At 39.2% G+C, this 18510-nt stretch overlaps 1 protein-coding gene and 1 non-coding gene across 2 annotated transcripts in view; both read left to right on the forward strand.

The window, feature by feature from the left end:
• The window catches only part of PACRG (parkin coregulated), a 514653-nt gene that overhangs the window by 146487 nt on the left and 349656 nt on the right, over positions 1–18510 (forward strand). The window lies entirely within an intron of this gene.
• Positions 16820–16892, forward strand: TRNAA-CGC (transfer RNA alanine (anticodon CGC)). The gene has a single exon. It is a non-coding gene; the product is annotated as a tRNA-Ala (tRNA).

Below are 18510 nucleotides of genomic sequence, written 5' to 3' on the forward strand. Positions count from 1 at the left end.
TAAAGGGTGTCTGTAAATTTTATAAAAATGCCCTTGTACCTCTTGTACTAGCCACCAGATGAAAGGCCTAGAGTGAGTTGGGGATGTTGGAAAACAAGGCATGGGGTATACCAGTTCTGTGAGGTGAGAGAGAAAAACAACCTCAGAGCCAAGGAGGCCTGGGGAGGTGAGGAACATTAGTGACCTTTGCCCTTTAGAATCATCCCTGGTGTCTTCTCATGAAGGAAAATGACATAATGCAGCTCACTCAAATTGTCACAAGCACCTTAAATTTAACTGACTACTGAGTATGCCATCTGTCACCAGACAGATCTGACCAGGACTGAGTTGCCATTCCCCTTAAGTTATTGAGAAATTTTTTGGAAATGGCACGGGATGGCCCCAGATAGGCTCGTGGTGTGGATAAACAAAGCAGGTGGACTGATGGCTCTTGGAGAATTCCTGCAAAACCAAGGACTTAACTCAGTTATTCAGACTGAACTATAAATTTGAAATTTTACCAGCTTGCCAGAAGGTCATATGCATTGCTCAAAGTATACCTCCCAATTCAAATAAGTCCAACTTGAGGGGCTCCAACAGCTGTAACTGACACAATTTTCAGAGGCACCACACATGTCCCCAAATCTGTACTTCCTGTGTGAGAGTCAAGCATTAACTTGCTTTCCTTCCTCCTTACACCTTATGGGTGCTCATAAGAGTTTAAGGAAACACTGGCAATAGGGCTCGTAGCATTCAGATGACTAAGGAGACTTCCTAAAATGAGGCTGTCTTTGGTTACCCTCACCAAGTCGGAAGTTATCTGTATGTTGGGAGTCATCCAGTTAGGAAAGTGGTGTGTAATGTGTCACTGACTTTAACTGAAATAATCAATGGCATTGCTCTGGAAGGCAGTCAACTCATCTTCAACTCACTGGCCAGAGTTGCTATGGATGATAGAGTTGCCTTAGACATACTCATAAGGAGCCAAGACAGAGTCTGAACAGTCACTAATGCAGTCACTAACACCTTGGGACAAGCAGAAGTCAGTTATTTTGTCAGTAGTAACATAAGCACAACATGGCAGGTAGACCCAAGCTGGATGCATGATTGTACTTTTTCATTCCGATTTTATTAAGACGTAGGTAGACTTAGTACTTGGAGCAGTTTGGGACCTGAGTGGGTTGAACCTCCTATCCCTGATAAAAATGGATGAATATAAGGATATTTCTATGATAGCCTCTCTCAAGCCCAGAACCACGATCTGGAATAGCATTTGCATAGAATGACAAATTATAGGCTTTAATCCAACAAGTATTTCTTGATTATAAGACTCTATTCTAGGTTAGGCAGATAGAAAATGTAGATGTATACAAAGCATATGTCTTGCTCTCTATCAAATTACAGTTTGGTTGAAAAAGTAAGACTATGATGACTAACATGATTAAATAGTATCTTTGTATTATTATTTAATTACAAAATTATATGGGACCAAAATTTACTAAAATTCAGAAAAGAGATTGCAATCTCTAAGTGGTTAAAGGGTCACGAAGGTTTTGAGGAAGAGATCCATTTGGGTCCATGACAGGTCCAGCTGGCCTTCTGTCCACCTGTGAAAATTAGACTAATATCTGTGGTCTGCAAACTTCTTAGATGTTCTCAGCTGATATGGATTGCATGCTATTGCATGATTTTTCTTAATGGCAAAGTCACCAGATAAGTGTTTATAGTTAAATGTTTCCTTTAGTTGATTTGGAATCTTTTTTCTGTTCATTTCTATGTGAAACAAGCTTTGTGGAAGAAATTACTCCAGTTTTGCAAAGTAGGTATTTTTAGAAAGAATATTTTCATTGAAACAGGAGCAGAAACTTAACAACGAGATACATCTGGGTTTCATCTGTGCAGGCTCTTTCTTGTGGTCAAGTCGGAGCCAGTTCTGGGGAGGATGACCACTGTATATCTCTTGAAGTACAGCTGCATCTCTGCCAAACATCAGTCTATAGATGAGAAAACAGATACTGAGGCACAGAGAGGTTAAGTCGCTTGCTCAAAATCACATAGACACTGTGTGCCTGGCAGGGTCTTGGTGCTCCGGCTGGGTGTCAGGCCTGAGCCTCTTGAGGTGGAAGAGCCAAGTATAGGACATTGGACCACCAGAGACCTCCCGGCCCCAAGTAATATCAATCGGTGAGAACTCTCCCGAGATCTCCGTCTCAACACTAAGACCAAGTTCCACTCAACCACAAGCAAGCTCCAGTGCTGGACACCCCATTAGCAGATAGGCTGCCTAACATCATAATAAACTCACAGACATCCCAAAACACACCAATGGATGCGGTCCTGCCCACAAGAAAGACAAGATCCAGCCTCATCTACCAGAACACAGGCACCAGTCCCCTCCACCAGAAAACCTACACAACCCCCTGAACCAATCTTACCCACTGGGGGCAGATACCAAAAACAAAGGGGACTGCAAACCTGCAGGCTGTGAAAAGGAGACCCAAAACACAGTAAGATAAACAAAGTGAGAAGACAGAGAAATACGCAGGAGATGAAGGAGCAAATTAAAACCCACCAGACCAAACAAATGAGGAGGAAATTGCCAGTCTACCTGAGAAAGAATTCAGAGTAATGATAGTAAAGATGATCCGAAATCTTGGAAATAGAATGGAGAAAATACAGAAACATTTAACAAGGACCTAGAAGAACCAAAGACTGAATAAACAATGAAAAACAACATAATAAATGAAATTAAATATTCTCTAGAGGGAATCAGTAGCAGAATAACTGAGGCAGAAGGACACATAAGTGACCTGGAAGATAAAATGGTGGAAATAATTACCACAGAACAGAATAAAGAAAAAAGAATGAAAAGAATTGAGGACAGTCTCAGAAACCTCTGGGACAACATCAAACGCACCAACATTCAAAGTATAGGGGTCCCAGAAAAAGAAGAGAAAAAGAAAGAGACTGAGAAAATATTTGAAGAGATTATAGTTGAAAACTTCCCTAATATGGGAAAGGAAATAGTTAATCAAGTCCAGGAAGCACAGAGAGTCCCATACAGGATAAATCCAAGGAAAAACACGCCAAGACACATATTAATCAAACTATCAAACATTAAATACAAAGAAAACATATTAAAAGCAGCAAGGGAAAAACAACAAATAACACACAATGGAATACCCATAAGGTTAACAGCTGATCTTTCAGCAGAAACTCTGCAAGCCAGAAGGGAGTGGCAGGACATATTTAAAGTGATGAAGGAGAGAAACCTACAACCAAGATTTCTCTACCCAGCAAGGATCTCATTCAGATTTGATGGAGAAATTAAAACCTTTACAGACAAGCAAGGGCTGAGAGAGTTCAGCACCACCAAGCCAGCTTGACAACAAATGCTAAAGGAACTTCTCTAGGCAAGAAACACAAGAGAAGGAAAACACCTACAATAACAAACCCAAAACAATTAAGAAAATGGTAATTGGAACACACATATCGATAACTAACTTAAATGTAAATGGATTAAAGCTCCAATCAAAGACATAGACTGGCTGAATGGATACAAAATCAAGACCCATATATATGCGGTCTACAAGAGACCCAGTTCAAACCTAGGGACACATACATACTAAAAGTGAGGGGATGGAAAAAGATATTCCATGCAAATGGAAATCAAAAGAAAGCTGGAGTACCAATTCTCATATCAGACAAAATAGACTTTAAAATAAAGACTATTACAAGAGACAAAATAGGACACTACATAATGATCAAGGGATCAATCCAAGAAGAAGATATAACACTTGTAAATATTTATGCATCCAACATAGGAGCACCTCAATACATAAGGCAAATGCTAACAGCCATAAAAGGGGAAATCGACAGTAACACATTCATAGCAGGAGACTTTAACACCCCATTTTCACCAATGGACAGATCATCCAAAATGAAAATAAGTAAGGAAACACAAGCTTTAAATAACACATTAGACCAGATGGACCTAATTGGTATTTATAGGATATTCCATCCCAAAACCACAGAATACACTTTCTTCTCAAGTGCTCATGGAACATTCTCCAGGATAGATCATATCTTGGGTCACAAATCAAGCCTTGGTAAATTTAAGAAAATTGAAATCATTTCAAGTATCTCTTCTGACCACAAGGCTATGAGACTAGATATCAATTACAGGAAAAAATCTGTAAAAAATACAAACACTTGGAGGCTAAACAATAAACTACTAAATAACCAAGAGATCACTGAAGAAATCAAAGAGGAAATCAAAAAATACTTAGAAAAAAATCATAATGAAAACATGATGAACAAAAATCTATGGGATGCAGCAAAAGCAGTTCTAAGCGGGAAGTTTATAGCCATACAACCGTACCTCAAGAAACGAGAAACATCTCAAATAAATAACGTAACCTTACACCTAAAGCAATAGAGAAAGAAGAACAAAGAATCCCCCAAAGTTAGTAGAAGGAAAGAAATCATAAAAAACAGATCAGAAATAAATGAAAAAGAAATGAAGGAAACGATAGCAAAGATCAATAAAACTGAAAGCTGGCTCTTTGAGAAGATAAACAAAATTGATAAACGATTAGCCAGGCTCATCAAGAAAAAAAAGGGAAAGTCCCAAAACAACAGAAGTAGAAATGAAAAAGGAGAAGTAACAACTGACCCTGCAGAAATACAAAGGATCATGAGAGATTACTACAAGCAACTATGTGCCAATAAAATAGACAACCTGGAAGAAATGGACACATTCTTAGAAAAGCACAACCTTCTGAGACTGAACCAGGAAGAAACAGAAAATATAAACAGACCAATCACAAGCACTGAAATCGAAACTGTGATTAAAAATCTTCCAGCGAACAAAAGCCCAGGACCAGATGGCTTCTCAGGCAAATTCTATCAAACATTTAGAAAAGAGCTAGCACCTATCCTTCTCAAACTCTTCCAAAATATAGCAGAGGGAGGAACACTCCCAACCTCATTCTATGAGGCCACCATCACCCTGATACCAAAAACAGAAAAAGATGTCACAAAAAAAGAAAACTACAGACCAATATCACTGATGAACAAAGATGCAAAAATTCTCAACAAAATACTAGCAAACAGAATCCAACAGCACATTAAAAGGATCATACACCATGATCAAGTGGGGTTTATCCCAGGAATGCAAGGATTCTTCAATATATGCACATCAATCAATGTGATACACCATATTAACAAACTGAAGGAGAGAAACAATACGATAATCTCAGTAGATGCAGAAAAAGCTTTTGACAAAATTCGACACACAGTTATGATAAAAACTCTCCAGAAAGTAGGTATAGAGGGAACTTACCTCAACATAATAAAGGCCATATATGACAAACCCACAGCCTACATCATTCTCAGTGGTGAAAAACTGAAACCATGACCACTAAGATTGGAAACAGGACAAGGTTGCCTACTCTTACCACTATTATTCAACATAGTTTTGGAAGTTATAGCCACAGCAATCAGAGAAGAAAAAGAAATAAAAGGAATCCAAGTCAGAAAAAGAAGAAGTAACGCTGTCACTGTTTGCAGATGACAAGATACTATACATAGGGAATCCTAAAGACTCTACCAGAAAACTACTAGAACTAATCAATGATTTTGGTAAAGTAGCAGGATACAAAATTAATGCAAAGAAATCTCTTGCATTCCTATACACTGATGATGAAAAACATGAAAGAGAAATTAAGGAACCACTTCCATTTACCATTGCAAGAAAAAGAATAAAATACCTAGGAATAAACCCACCTAAAGACAAAAGACACGTATGCAGAAAACTATAAGACACTGATGAAAAAAATTAAAGATGATACAAACAGATGGAGAGATATACCATGTTCTTGGATTGGAAGAATCAACCTTGTGAAAATAACTATACTACCCAAAGCAATCTACAGATTCAATGCAATCCCTATCAAATGACCAATGGTATTTTTCACAGCACTAGAACAAAAAATTTCACAATTTGTATGGAAACACAAAAGACCTTGAATAGCCAAAGCACTCTTGTGAAAGAAAAACGGAGCTGGAGGAATCAGGCTTCCAGACTTCAGACTATACTATAAAGCTACAGTAATCAAGACAGTATGGTATTGGCACAAAAACAGAAGTATAGATCAACGGAACAGGATAGATAGCCCAGAGTTAAACCCACGCACATCTGGTCACCTTATCTTTGATAAGGGCGGCAAGAATATACAATGGAGAAAAGACAACCTCTTCAATAAGTGGTGCTGGGAAAACTGGACAGCTATATGTAAAAGAATCAAATTAGAACACTCCCTAACACCATACGCAAAAATAAACTCAAAATGGATTGAAACCTAAATGTAAGACCAGACACTATCCAACTCTTAGAGGAAAACATAGGCAGAACACTCTGTGACATAAATCACAGCATGATTCTTTTTGAAACACCTCCTAGCAAAATGCAAATAAAAACAAAAATAAACAAATGGGACCTAATGAAACTTTAAAACTTTTGCACAGCAAAGGAATGCATAAACAAGATGAAAAGACCATCCTCCAAATTGGAGAAAATATTTGCCAATGAAGCAACTGACCAAGGATTAACTTCCAAAATATACAAGCGGCTCATGCAGCTCATTATCAAGAAAACAAATAACCCAATCCAAAAATGGGCAGAAGACCTAACTAGACATTTCTCCAAAGAAGATATACAGATTGCCAACAAACGCATGAAAGGATGCTCAATATCACTAATCAGTAGAGAAATGCAAATCAAAACTACAATGAGGTTATCACCTCACACCAGTCAGAATGGCCATCATCAAAAAATCTACAAACAATAAATGCTGGAGAAGGTGTGGAGAAAAGGGAACCTTCTTGCACTGTTGGTGAGAATATAAAGTGATACAGCCACTATGGAGAACAGTATGGAGGTTCCTTAAAAAACTGAAAATAGAACTACTATATGACCCAGCAATCCCACTACTGGGCATACCCAGAGAAAACCATAATTCAAAAAGACACATGCACCCCCAATGTTCATTGCAGCACTATTTACAAATAGCCAGGACATGGAAGCAACCTAAGTGTCCATCAACAGATGAATGGATAAAGAAGATGTGGCACATATATACAATGGAATATTACTCAGCCATAAAAAGAAATGAAATTGAGTTATTTGTGGTGAGGTGGATGGACCTAGAGTATGTCATACAAAGTGAATTAAGTCAGAAAGGAAAAACAAATACAGTATGCTAACACACATATATGGAATATATATATTAAAAAAAGGTTCTGAAGAACCTAGGGGCAGTACAGGAATAAAGATGCAGGTATAGAGAATGGACTTGAGGACATGGGGAGGGGGAAGGGTAAGCTGGGATGAAGTGAGAGAGTGTCATTGACATATATACACTACCAAATGTAAAATAGATAGCTTGTGGGAAGCAGCCGCATAGCACAGGGAGATACGCTCTGTGCTTTTTGACCACATAGAGGGGTGGGATAGGGAGGGGGGGGAAGGAGACGCAAGATGGAGGGATTTGGTGATATATGTATAGGTATAGCTGATTCATTTTGTTATACAGCAGAAACTAACACAACATTGTTAAGCAATTATACTCCAATAAAGCTGTTAAAAAAAAATTTAACAATCTGGTTAGAAATTGTTATGATTCTTGCTGGCATATGTTGTTATTAAAGGCATTTATTAAACCTGGTGATAGCATTCATTAGGTACATCAAATATGATAATATTGACAAAAAGACCTCAAAAATGTCATTCCACTATGTTGAAGATTAAAATTAAACAATATATACCATCAAACAAAATAAAGTGTAATTTCCAGGTAGTTATACTATATGACTTCAAATGAATTTATACTCTATTTCAAGTGAAAATTCCCAATAATTAAAGGAAACTATTGCAACTATACAACATAACTCTCTGTCTTTGATCTTTCACCCAAACTTCAAGGCCGTAGGGTTCTATGACTGTCAAAGTTACCAGTATCTAAGGAGCATTAACTACATGGTCTTACATCTTCATCTTTATTAGCATCAGATGAGATTATTACTTACTTCTTTATAAATTTAAAAGCTTTCTTATGAAAACATACTTTCTTTGCCTAGCCTAATCTTGACAATAATGCCTAGCACTAAGCAAGTCAGTGTTTGGATTAGTTTGCTCAATCTTTCCAAATATAATGGCTTAAGACCTGTATAATCTGAAGATAAAACCTGCAATACTTTTGATATATGCATAACAACCTTGCTTCTTTCTGAAACCTTATAAGAATCTGCATAGATGCACAGACTGCATACCATGCATCTAGCAGTCTTGATTGGAGTTGTCTGATTATTACTTACAGGATACAACAAGCTTTAAACATATTTACTCTACACTGCAGGAAATGTGTTTTGGTTACCTCCTCAGTGAATTTGTTGTTGCCTTTGCCCAAGTCAAAGTGACTATTTCATTTTAGTATTTTACTGTGGGGACAGTTGAATGCTTTCTCCAGGCTTTTTCTTTCTTATACAGGATAATATTGTTAGTGGTTAACATAGGGAGAGGTTATCCAGATAACAGCACCTGATTGATCCCGGTGGATTTGATTATGTCTGTGCAGAGATGAATTTGCCATGAAGATCAAAGGGCCACTTGCTGGCATGACCCCTTTCCTCAGCCCTGGGAGGGCCTAGGCGGGGTGTTCACATGGCCATGTGTTTTAAATAACATTTGCAAAAGTCGATATTTTAACTGCAGTCTGTTATGTTGCTGCCTCTTTCTACTCTGACTTCTTCCATCCCATTTCCTGTGTCTAGTGGAATTAGAGTGGCACTTGGCAGTTTGGGGACCTGGCGAAGGGGAAGCTGTCGTGGAGATACACTGAGTATGAGTTTAGTGCGATACATGCTGTGGTTCACTCTTCCTGCTGACTTTGCTGACTCAACAAAGGGCATTATATGAAGGTCCAGTGATTGTATCTCGGTATGAACATGTCCTGTGGTGCAAGCAGCAGACCCATGTGGGAAACAAGTTAGGAGAAAAAAGAGGAGAAGCAAGATTAGGAATGTGCCGAACCAGAAGCAAGTCTCTGGTAAATTCTTGGATATGTAAGAATTAGATGATGTTTTGGATGTGTAAAAAAATTGTAAGAGGGGGATTGTGTTCTCATCAATAATGCAGTACATACTATTATAAATGTATCCATATATTGATTTATTTTTCTCATGTGAATTATGCAAAACAAAATTTATCACCATTTCTTCCTTTGTAGGACAGCAATCTGTAGTAGCGCTTCAATGAGCAAGTAGTCTGTGTGAAGTTGAATGTTCCATACCTTCCAACATATTGATCCATGTCTTAACATGTCTGATTATCTTGTCCCAAAGCAGTCTGGGACTTCCAAGCAGCACATATGTTATACCAAAACCAGTAAATCATTAAGAAAGAGATAAATTTTAAATAGCTCTCAGATTGTCTGATAACCCAATTAATGAAGAGAAGTGATACATATGAACCCATAGGGAAAAGATTTGAATATCCAGCTGTTTTTACATAAAGTTCTGACATCAGTGAAGATAATCTAACATGTCACAGCTCTATGCCAATAAGCCACTGCCACAGGGGACTGACAACAAGCTAATGAGTGTCATCAATTCAGAATATTTAAGATTAATTCATGTTCAAGAAACATTTTATATTCTACTCATCAAAGAGAACCCCCAAATTTTGTAAGCCTCAGGCTGTACAGAACTTGGACTCGCCTTGTGCCTGAATGTTTTGCATCCTTTCCAGAACTTGAGGTCTCATCATTAGACTAGATAGTGAGATGGCAGTTAACACAGGGATTCACTCCTCCATGGGGAGGACAAAGCAAACTTATCAAGAAATAAATGTGTAGATGTAACAGAAGCTGTTGTTCATACCAAGATTACAAAACTGTGTTCCGTTGAAAACAAATAGTGTGGTTTCCTTTTACAATAGATTCTGGTCACCATCTCAGAAATGTTAACACTGAGATGTTGGAGCCTGTGGTCACTTACAGATCTAAGGTTTACTGATTCTGTTGATCTGTCATCAGCGAATTTCTTCACTTCATACCAAGTATCAGTGCACTGGGAATGGGTACGTGTGACTATAGCTTTGGTTGTATGCACAGTCTCTGGCACTATAAGCTTCAGGGCACAGAAAGGAGGTAGCACAGGGGATGTTTTTTGGATGTGCTGTCAAGTCTGCACTTCTACATGATGTAGGGGGAGGGGACTTTCATGCTACCAGTGGGTCCCAGGCAAGCTGGGATGAGTTGTCACTGATGTGAAGAGAGCTTGCAAAGGCAGGACAAGTCCTGGTGCTTAGCTCCACAGCCCCCTGACCCACAGCTGCATTCAAAGATGCTCCCGCTGTCCAGGAGAGGCACTGCAGAGTACTCTAAGAAAGGGGCTAATTCTTCTCCTAAGACTAGGTTTCTGATGAGATGAAGACCGTTAGAGGGTAGGTGCCTGGGGGATAGGCTCTGCCCTCTCTTCCCTATTCAGCCCAGCATTTAGCACAGTGTGGGGCTCCTCACAGATCATAAAGACCGTGGCATTAAAGGGAACCCCCTTTCTATCGAGTAGCCTGCTTAGTGGAAGAAGCACTGAATAGTCCCGAGGTCAGGCTGAGAGCGATGCAACTGGGACTTAACAGTATGTCCTATGGAGAGGAAATGAAGCAGCCTGAGCCTCTCATAGTAACATCTGTCTTTACCTTGAAATGAGATGATTATATGAATACTCTCTGTATGTGGGAATGCACCACAGAATTATATATTGCTGTGATGAAATATTTTAGTAAAGAAAAGATCCCTAAATATGCATAATAACGTTTCAGAAATTTCAGCAAAAGGCAGGTGCTGGAAAGGCTATGAGCACAGGCTCTGGAACTAGACTACGTGCCAATCTCTGCCTCTCACCAGCTGTGTGACATACAGCAAGTTCCTTTGTCTCTATTGCTTCACCTGCAAATAGTGATAATAGAACCTACCTCACAGGGATGTTGTTAGGATTAGATGAGCTCATACAAATATAGAACTTAAAAATAAAGCTTCAAATAGATGAGCTCATGCACGTATACAACTTTCCATAACATCTTAATGGAAAGACCCGAATCAACTTTCTGGCCAACCCAATATTAGCTATTATTATTGCCATTAATATTATTATTGGTGCCTGAAGTAATTTTGAACTAAAAATCAGGATAAAAAATTTTGTTTTGGGCTTCCCTGGTGGCGCAGTGGTTGAGAGTCCGCCTGCCGATGCAGGAGACATGGGTTCATGCCCCGGTCCGGGAAGATCCCACATGCCGCGGAGCGGCTGGGCCCGTGAGCCGTGGCCTCTGAGCCTGCACGTCCGGAGCCTGTGCTCCGCAACGGGAGAGGCCACAATGGTGAGAGGCCCGCGTACCGGAAAAAAAAAAAAAAAAAAAAAATTGTTTTATTTCAGATATTTGGGATTATTACTAAAATCTACCAGATCTTGATAAAATATTAAAAGAAAATAGAATTTTTGGCAATATCCCTGTTTTATTATTTAATATCTAAATACATTATTTGACTGATAACTAGTATGTACATCTATAATTCCCAAACCAAAGAAAGTAGGTTTAAATCTCATCGGTTGTTAAATGTAAATAACTGTTTAATTCCAAGAGTGATTATCCCACGGGGTGAACAAGTACCAGGCTTATCTCTGCTGCACGCCAGCCCTGAAAGATGGGCAAAGCTGAGTAATCTCTAAAGATAGTCCTTCTGGTGTGCTGAGTGTTTCCCAGTTGTGTGGCTGTCACAGCCCAGTGTTAATTATTGAAAATTAGTGGCAGTATTAGGCAGTATGAAGAGGGGGGTACTGGTATGAAGGAGGCTTTGGTAATAACCAGAAACCAAGAGGGGAGACAGCTTAGCAGCAATCAGTCAGGACATGTAGGACTACTGAACTTTCTAGATCCTGTGTGGGGCACAGCACTGGCATCATCACTAGGTGCTGTTGCAAATGCAGAATCTTGGGCCCACCTCAGACCTTCTGAACCAGAATCTGCATTTTTATGGCTCTAGTGGTCAGTTACCATCTGGGAAGCCCTGGACAGAAAAGCTGTGTCAGTTACCGTCTGGGAAGCCCTGGACAGAAAAGCTTCCTTCCGTTCTCCTTCTGTCTTACTCCTCTGATGTCCTCTCTGTAAGGAAGGCCTTCTTCCTCCAACCAGGGTAGGCCTCAAACACTGAAAAGATAAGATGCAGATGAGCAGGACCTGAACTAAAGTAATCACACCAGGCATGTAAAGAAATTGCTGGGTATGAAGAGTACTGAGATTTTAGGATTATGGAACCTCGCTACCTGGGAGTTAGGTGATGAAAACAGCAGCTAACATTTATTGAAGCATTTGGATACTTCATTAACCCTGTTTTACAGATAAGGAAACTAAGGCAAGAAGTTAACTTGTTCATGGTCTCAGAACTAGGCAGTTACTAGGAAGAACTAGGAACTTTCCCTCAGTTACTCTAGTCACCTTGACTAGCGTAATCTTGTCACCTTGTTTATTTTATTCAAAAGATTTATCATGAGCTGAAATTGTTTTATTTGCTCATTCTTTCTCCCCAACTAGAATTCTTGATATCTGCACTACATCTATCTTACTTGTTTCAGTATCTTTCATGATTAGGATGTAGACTTGGTGAATATTATAAGCTTACTAATATTTAATCAAGTGCATATATATACTAATTAATATACAATTCATAGATATATAATATGAACAATTTAACCTGGAATAGAATAGACCAGGAGAGATATGACATCTGGCCTGTAATAGCTAAAGGACTGTCATGAAGAGGAGGGGCTTAATTTATGCTAGTGATAAGAGCTGTCCAAAGAGGTAATGACTTGTTAGGGGAGGTGACAAGTTCCTGGTCACTATAGCTGATCTCAAATAGGCAGGGTGATTTGGGGGCAGAGATATTGTAAAGGAGATTCAGAATTTTGTGTGATAATGGCTTTTAGGGTTCCTTTCAACCCTGATTGTCTTTAAGAAGTTGAGTGCAGTGATATTCCCTAAGATGCCTATTGTTCTTGGTGGGAAAACGGACTTAGGTTCTTTAGTTGCAACCCAATACGCTTCATCAAAGGCTAGGTTGTACACTTACACTTTTTTTTTTAATTAAAATGAGGTGGAAAGAAATCAAAACAACAACAACAACATATTTCAATCCTGTGGAGCTACTTTTGCTCAATAAGTCTTTAGAGTGTCTGCTCCAGAATCTCATTCAGAGTCATGTAAAAGGAGGAGTTTGATTACTTTGTAGTTTCATTATAATTTTTACAACAGATTTGATTACCCACATTTGTCACACATTTTACTCATTAGATTCCAAGTCAAATAACTTTTGCCTTGAATCCATCCCTGATGGGTGAAGTGTGCCTCCACTGAGGATATTTAAAAGAACAGGTTCAAGTCTCTGAGAGCAAATCTGTCCAAAAATATTTTGCACAATGGCAGAGCTAATATATGTAGAGTTCTTTCCAAGGTGATTGCTCAGAGACGAACATCTATTAGATATATTGGTTCTGTTGGGAGTGCTAAAGAAAACACACAACATATTTCATTAATGTCATATGATATGGGTATTTCAATGTATACATGCATATCAAAATACCAAAACTCTTTCTTAAAAATAATTTTTGTTTTGTTTTGTTTTGTTTTGACAAGAAGATCCGTGATATATGACTTTGCACAGTGCACAGCTCAATACTTAGGCCTTTGCAATTATTCTGCCATTTTTGGAGATATTTTCATAGCATTGAAAAAATTATTATGTTTCCTCTGCACATGTACAATCAATGTGTACTAAGGCTCTATATGTGATTGTAGTATTGCACTCACAAAGAAAATAGCTGTAAGTATGAAATGATCAATTTGGATGTTCTGAAGAGTAATTTGAGTGGTTTGAAAACTTTTAATGTTTTGCGTAAAATATATGGCTGATTGTATACCTTTAAATCGCCCTGAAACAATGTAGTTTATTTTCTATGAATGACAGTAGAAATTCTAAGCATATGCTTAGTGCATAACATATTCCAAATTGTGTCCTTTTCTATTTTTAAGAATTTAAATGCTTTTTCATGTCTAGTTCTAATTTATCATTTTGTAGTTATGCCCAATGAACTGATAGACCATTTTCCTATCTTATTAAAACACTCAAGGCTTGCTATTCTGACAATACATCAAAAGAAAAGCAAAACAAGGAGATGTATACAGAACACCTAAGTCAATGTCACCGCTAATACAAGATTTTTAGGTCGAGATAGTATAATTCTTTTTTTTTTTCAGTACGCGGACCTCTCACTGTTGTGGCCTCTCCTGTTGCGGAGCACAGGCTCCGGACGCGCAGGCTCAGCGGCCATGGCTCACGGGCCCAGCCGCTCCGCGGCATGTGGGATCTTCCCGGACCGGGGCACGAACCCGCGTCCCCTGCATCGGCAGGCGGACTCTCAACCACTGCGCCACCAGGGAAGCCCGAGATAGTATAATTCTTAACAATAAAGGCACAGCATAGTTTGGTTTTGCTTTATTTTTCAGATCAATTTTTTAGACAAAAATTATCCTGTAGTTTCATATTTGACCAAATTATTTTCTTCTGAATCTCTCCAAAGGAAAATAAAGCATTCCTTGTATCAGTTTGACCCTGCTACATATGCTGCCCTTAAGATTTTGTTCTTCAATTCCAAAGACTTTTAAAAAACGTTTTTAATGGAGATACAGTTAATGTATAGTGAAATGCTCAAATCATTTTTTAAAAAATTTATTTATTTTATTTATTTTTGGCTGCGTTGGGTCTTCATTGCTGCTCATGGGCTTTCTCTAGTTGTGGTGAGCGGGGGCTACTCTTCGTTGCAATGAGCAGGCTTCTCACTGCGGTGGCTTCTCTTGTTGCGGAGCATAGGGTCTAGGCATGCGGGCTTCAGTAGTTGTAGCACACAGGCTCAGTAGTTGTGGCTTGCTTGCTCTAGAGCTCAGGCTCAGTAGTTGTGGCGCATGGGCTTAGTTGCTCCACGGCATGTGGGATCTTCCCAGACCAGGGCTTGAACCCGTGTCCCCTGCCTTGGCAGGCGGATTCTTAACCACTGCACCACCAGGAAAGCCCCTAAAGACGTTTTAACAACCGTAATCCAAGAGAAGATAATATATTTATCATTTGATCATTTTCATAGCTTCTACATTTCTGCTGTAATAATATACCTTAATGTTCATCCTCCCCAGCTACCAGTGTAAAGCTCTTAGATTAAACTATGTCTGGTTATTTAAACATCCAAAAGCTGAAATCTTTTATTATTTCTGCCTTTTCATTAAAGGAAAGCTAAAATTTGTGCAGATCTTGATAAAATTGGTATCAGATTAATGTGAATTTCCCCAACACTATGGTTTGTTGCGTATTCTAGGTAGTAATATTGTTACAATCTGCTTCTTCCCCTCCCCCCAACTATGTAAGTAAGAAATGTCACTTTGTATGCAAGAAACTGAATGGAGGATGAGGAATACTGAGAATATGTTTTTCTCTGGGGGAAAAAGAATGATATATTAATAACCTAATTAAAATACTTAAGTGTTTAAGATTGGGGAATATATAGATGTCTTTTACTTTTTTGTCTCCCTGCTTCCTTTAATTTGGGAAACTTTCCCCATTCCCCTTCATGTAATTATGGTAGGTTTGTGAACTAGAGGCTTTATTCATCCTACCTCTGGGTGAGCCAGGATGTCACTTAAGATTCTCCAGAGAAGCAAAACCCATAGGATATACAGAAATAGACTTATTTTAAGGAGCTGACTCTAATGATTGTGGGGACTGGCAAGTCCAAAGTCTGTAGGGCCGACTAGCAGCTTGGATATTCAGGTAAGAGTAAATGCTGCAATACTGAGTCTGAAATTTATAGGGCAGGCTGGCAGGCTAGAAACTCAGGCAGGTTTTCTATGTCACAGTCTTGAGGCAGAATCCCTTCCTTCCATCTCTGGAAAACCTCAGTTTTCTGTCTTAGTGTCTTCAACTGATTGGACGAGACTCACCCACATTATGGAGGACAATCCGCTTTACTTAAAGTCAACCAATTTTAAATGTTAATTACATCTACAAAGTACCTTCACAGCAACGTCTAGACTAGTGTTTGAGCAAACAGCTGGGCACCCTAAGCCCGGCCAAGCTGACACGTAAAATTCACCGTCACAGCCCTGCTCCCCAGGGCTCTTCCCTGAGACTGATACAGACTCAGGGAAACCAGAGCAACGTTCCCTTTCTTAAATCATAGCTGTAAGGACTGTGCTTGAACTTTGGGTTGGGTGGGGATCGGGGAGCGACATTTCTAGCTGGTTGAGAGAGACTGCCAGAGAATGCACTGGACCCGGGGGAGAGTGGGAACACAGGGTGATGGAAGGAGGGAGAGAGGGGCTGAGAGCTAGGGAGGCTGTCCAGATGAGGGCATCCGAGCCCTGGATCCAGCTGTGCCATGAGTCCGACTCTGCCCAGAAATTCCCTCTTTTGCTTGAGCAACTAAGACTGTTGACAAATGAAGAGGAACTTTGAAAAACCCTTTAATACTTACAGATATCATGAGGCAGTTAAATGTTAAATGATGTTCAGAAATCCACTGAATCATTTATTCACAAATGTTTTAGTGCCTATTTTTGCGTTTGTAGAAATGCTAGGCATTGGGATAAAGCAGTTTGACCTGTTTGATAAAACAGGCAAATGGTGAACAATTGATGGCAAGTGAAATAAAGTTTATAAAAAAGGGTGGAGATGGGACTTCCCTGGTGGTCCAGTGGTTAAGACTCTGTATTCGCAATGCAAGGGGCTCAGGTTCAATCCCTGGTCAGGAAACTAGATCCTGCGCCACAACTAAGACCTGGTACAGCCAAATAAATAAATAAATAAATATATATATATATATATATATATATATTTTTTTTTTTTTAAAGGGTGGAGATGATACAGTGGGAGAATAATGCAGGAGGAGCTGACCATCTTGGGTTAAGGAATTAGACTTCCTTGAGGAGGTGCGTGTATGGTGACAACTGAAGGATGAGGATGAGTTAGCTAGAAAAGGAGAAAGAGGGTTCAAGTCAGAGGGAAGAGTATGAGTGAAGGTCCTAGAGTGACAGACAAAGAATTATACAAGCAATTGAAAAGGCAGAGTGACTGATAAGAGACAGAGACAGGAAGAGAGGCAGGAAGACTTCATCTGAGGAGAGAACTGAGCATCAGCCAAACCCTCTCAGGGCCCTTGTAAACCAAGGCCAGTATTTGAGGAACAAGGTAGATGGTACCACCATTACCTGAGACAGGTGTGCTGGAAGGAGGAATTACTTTAAGAAGCCAACACAGTTGTTCAGTTTGGGGTTTGCCAAGTTAGAGAGGACATATTTAATAATGTTTGGTGCTCAGGAGGGATGTCTGCACTGTCACCTGGCATCTGTGTGAATGGGGTGGACAGGGCCCTAAGGATGGAAAGGATTCTTTCTGAAGAGTATTTAAAAAAAATAGTAACAGAGAAATAGCACTCTAGTTTACTGCCACTTAAACAAATTTACCAATGATGAAAGAAAGGAAGCCTTTCAATTTGCTGATCAGACACCAGGGACACAGTCACAGAGTGGGAGTTGGAACAAATCCCACAGCTCATCTAATTCGACACTTTAATTTCAAAAATTAAAAAATTGAAGCCAAGAGATCATCAAGACCAAAAATAAAACTCCCTGATATCTAGTACTTCGCTTTCTTCTACAGTTTAGTGTGAAGCGGGGAGAGGAAGGGAGCCCTTTAACATGACAAATATTTCAATGCTTTTCATACTCTGCACTCTCAATTTTATTTGGATGCCTATCCACCTAATTTCACTTTCAGTTAATGTTGAGCTATGACTGATTGGCAGTAGCCGCCTGAAGCACTGTATCTGAAGCCACATTGGTTTGCAGTGTCTACTACAAGTAGGGCATCTATCTAATGTCCAAACTACTCTCAAAGGACAGTGAGATGAAGATTGATTATCAATTTTGCAGGCACAGCAGGCAGGAGCCAGGACTGTCCCTGGCAAACTGGAACCTGTGGTCTCCCCAACCACAGGGATGGAGGAAGAGAATTAGGCACAGGTGCCACTTTTGCCATTCCTGTTTCATACGGTTTTCCCATCAAAGTTAGAATTTATTTTGATTTTGACAGAAAAGAAAAGAAGAAGAAAAGGAAAAATTGATTCCCAACTGTGGCAAGGTTTTAGAATTTTTTACTATCATCTTCTTCATGGAGATTTATTAAATGTTGGCCTTGAATGTTAGTAATGTTTTTTTTTTCAAAAAAGAGTAATTAAAATAGAGTTACTTTCTATAACTCTACCTTGATCCAAAAGAAATATCTCAAAAGAGGGAATATGTAAGTGTTGGTCTAATCCAACGCTCATAATTCTGTTCTTTAAGTCAACTCCTCTTTCCTCTGAAAGAAAATT

This window comes from Kogia breviceps, chromosome 13 (assembly GCF_026419965.1).
Source record: "Kogia breviceps isolate mKogBre1 chromosome 13, mKogBre1 haplotype 1, whole genome shotgun sequence".
Taxonomy (NCBI): Eukaryota; Metazoa; Chordata; class Mammalia; order Artiodactyla; family Physeteridae; genus Kogia; species Kogia breviceps.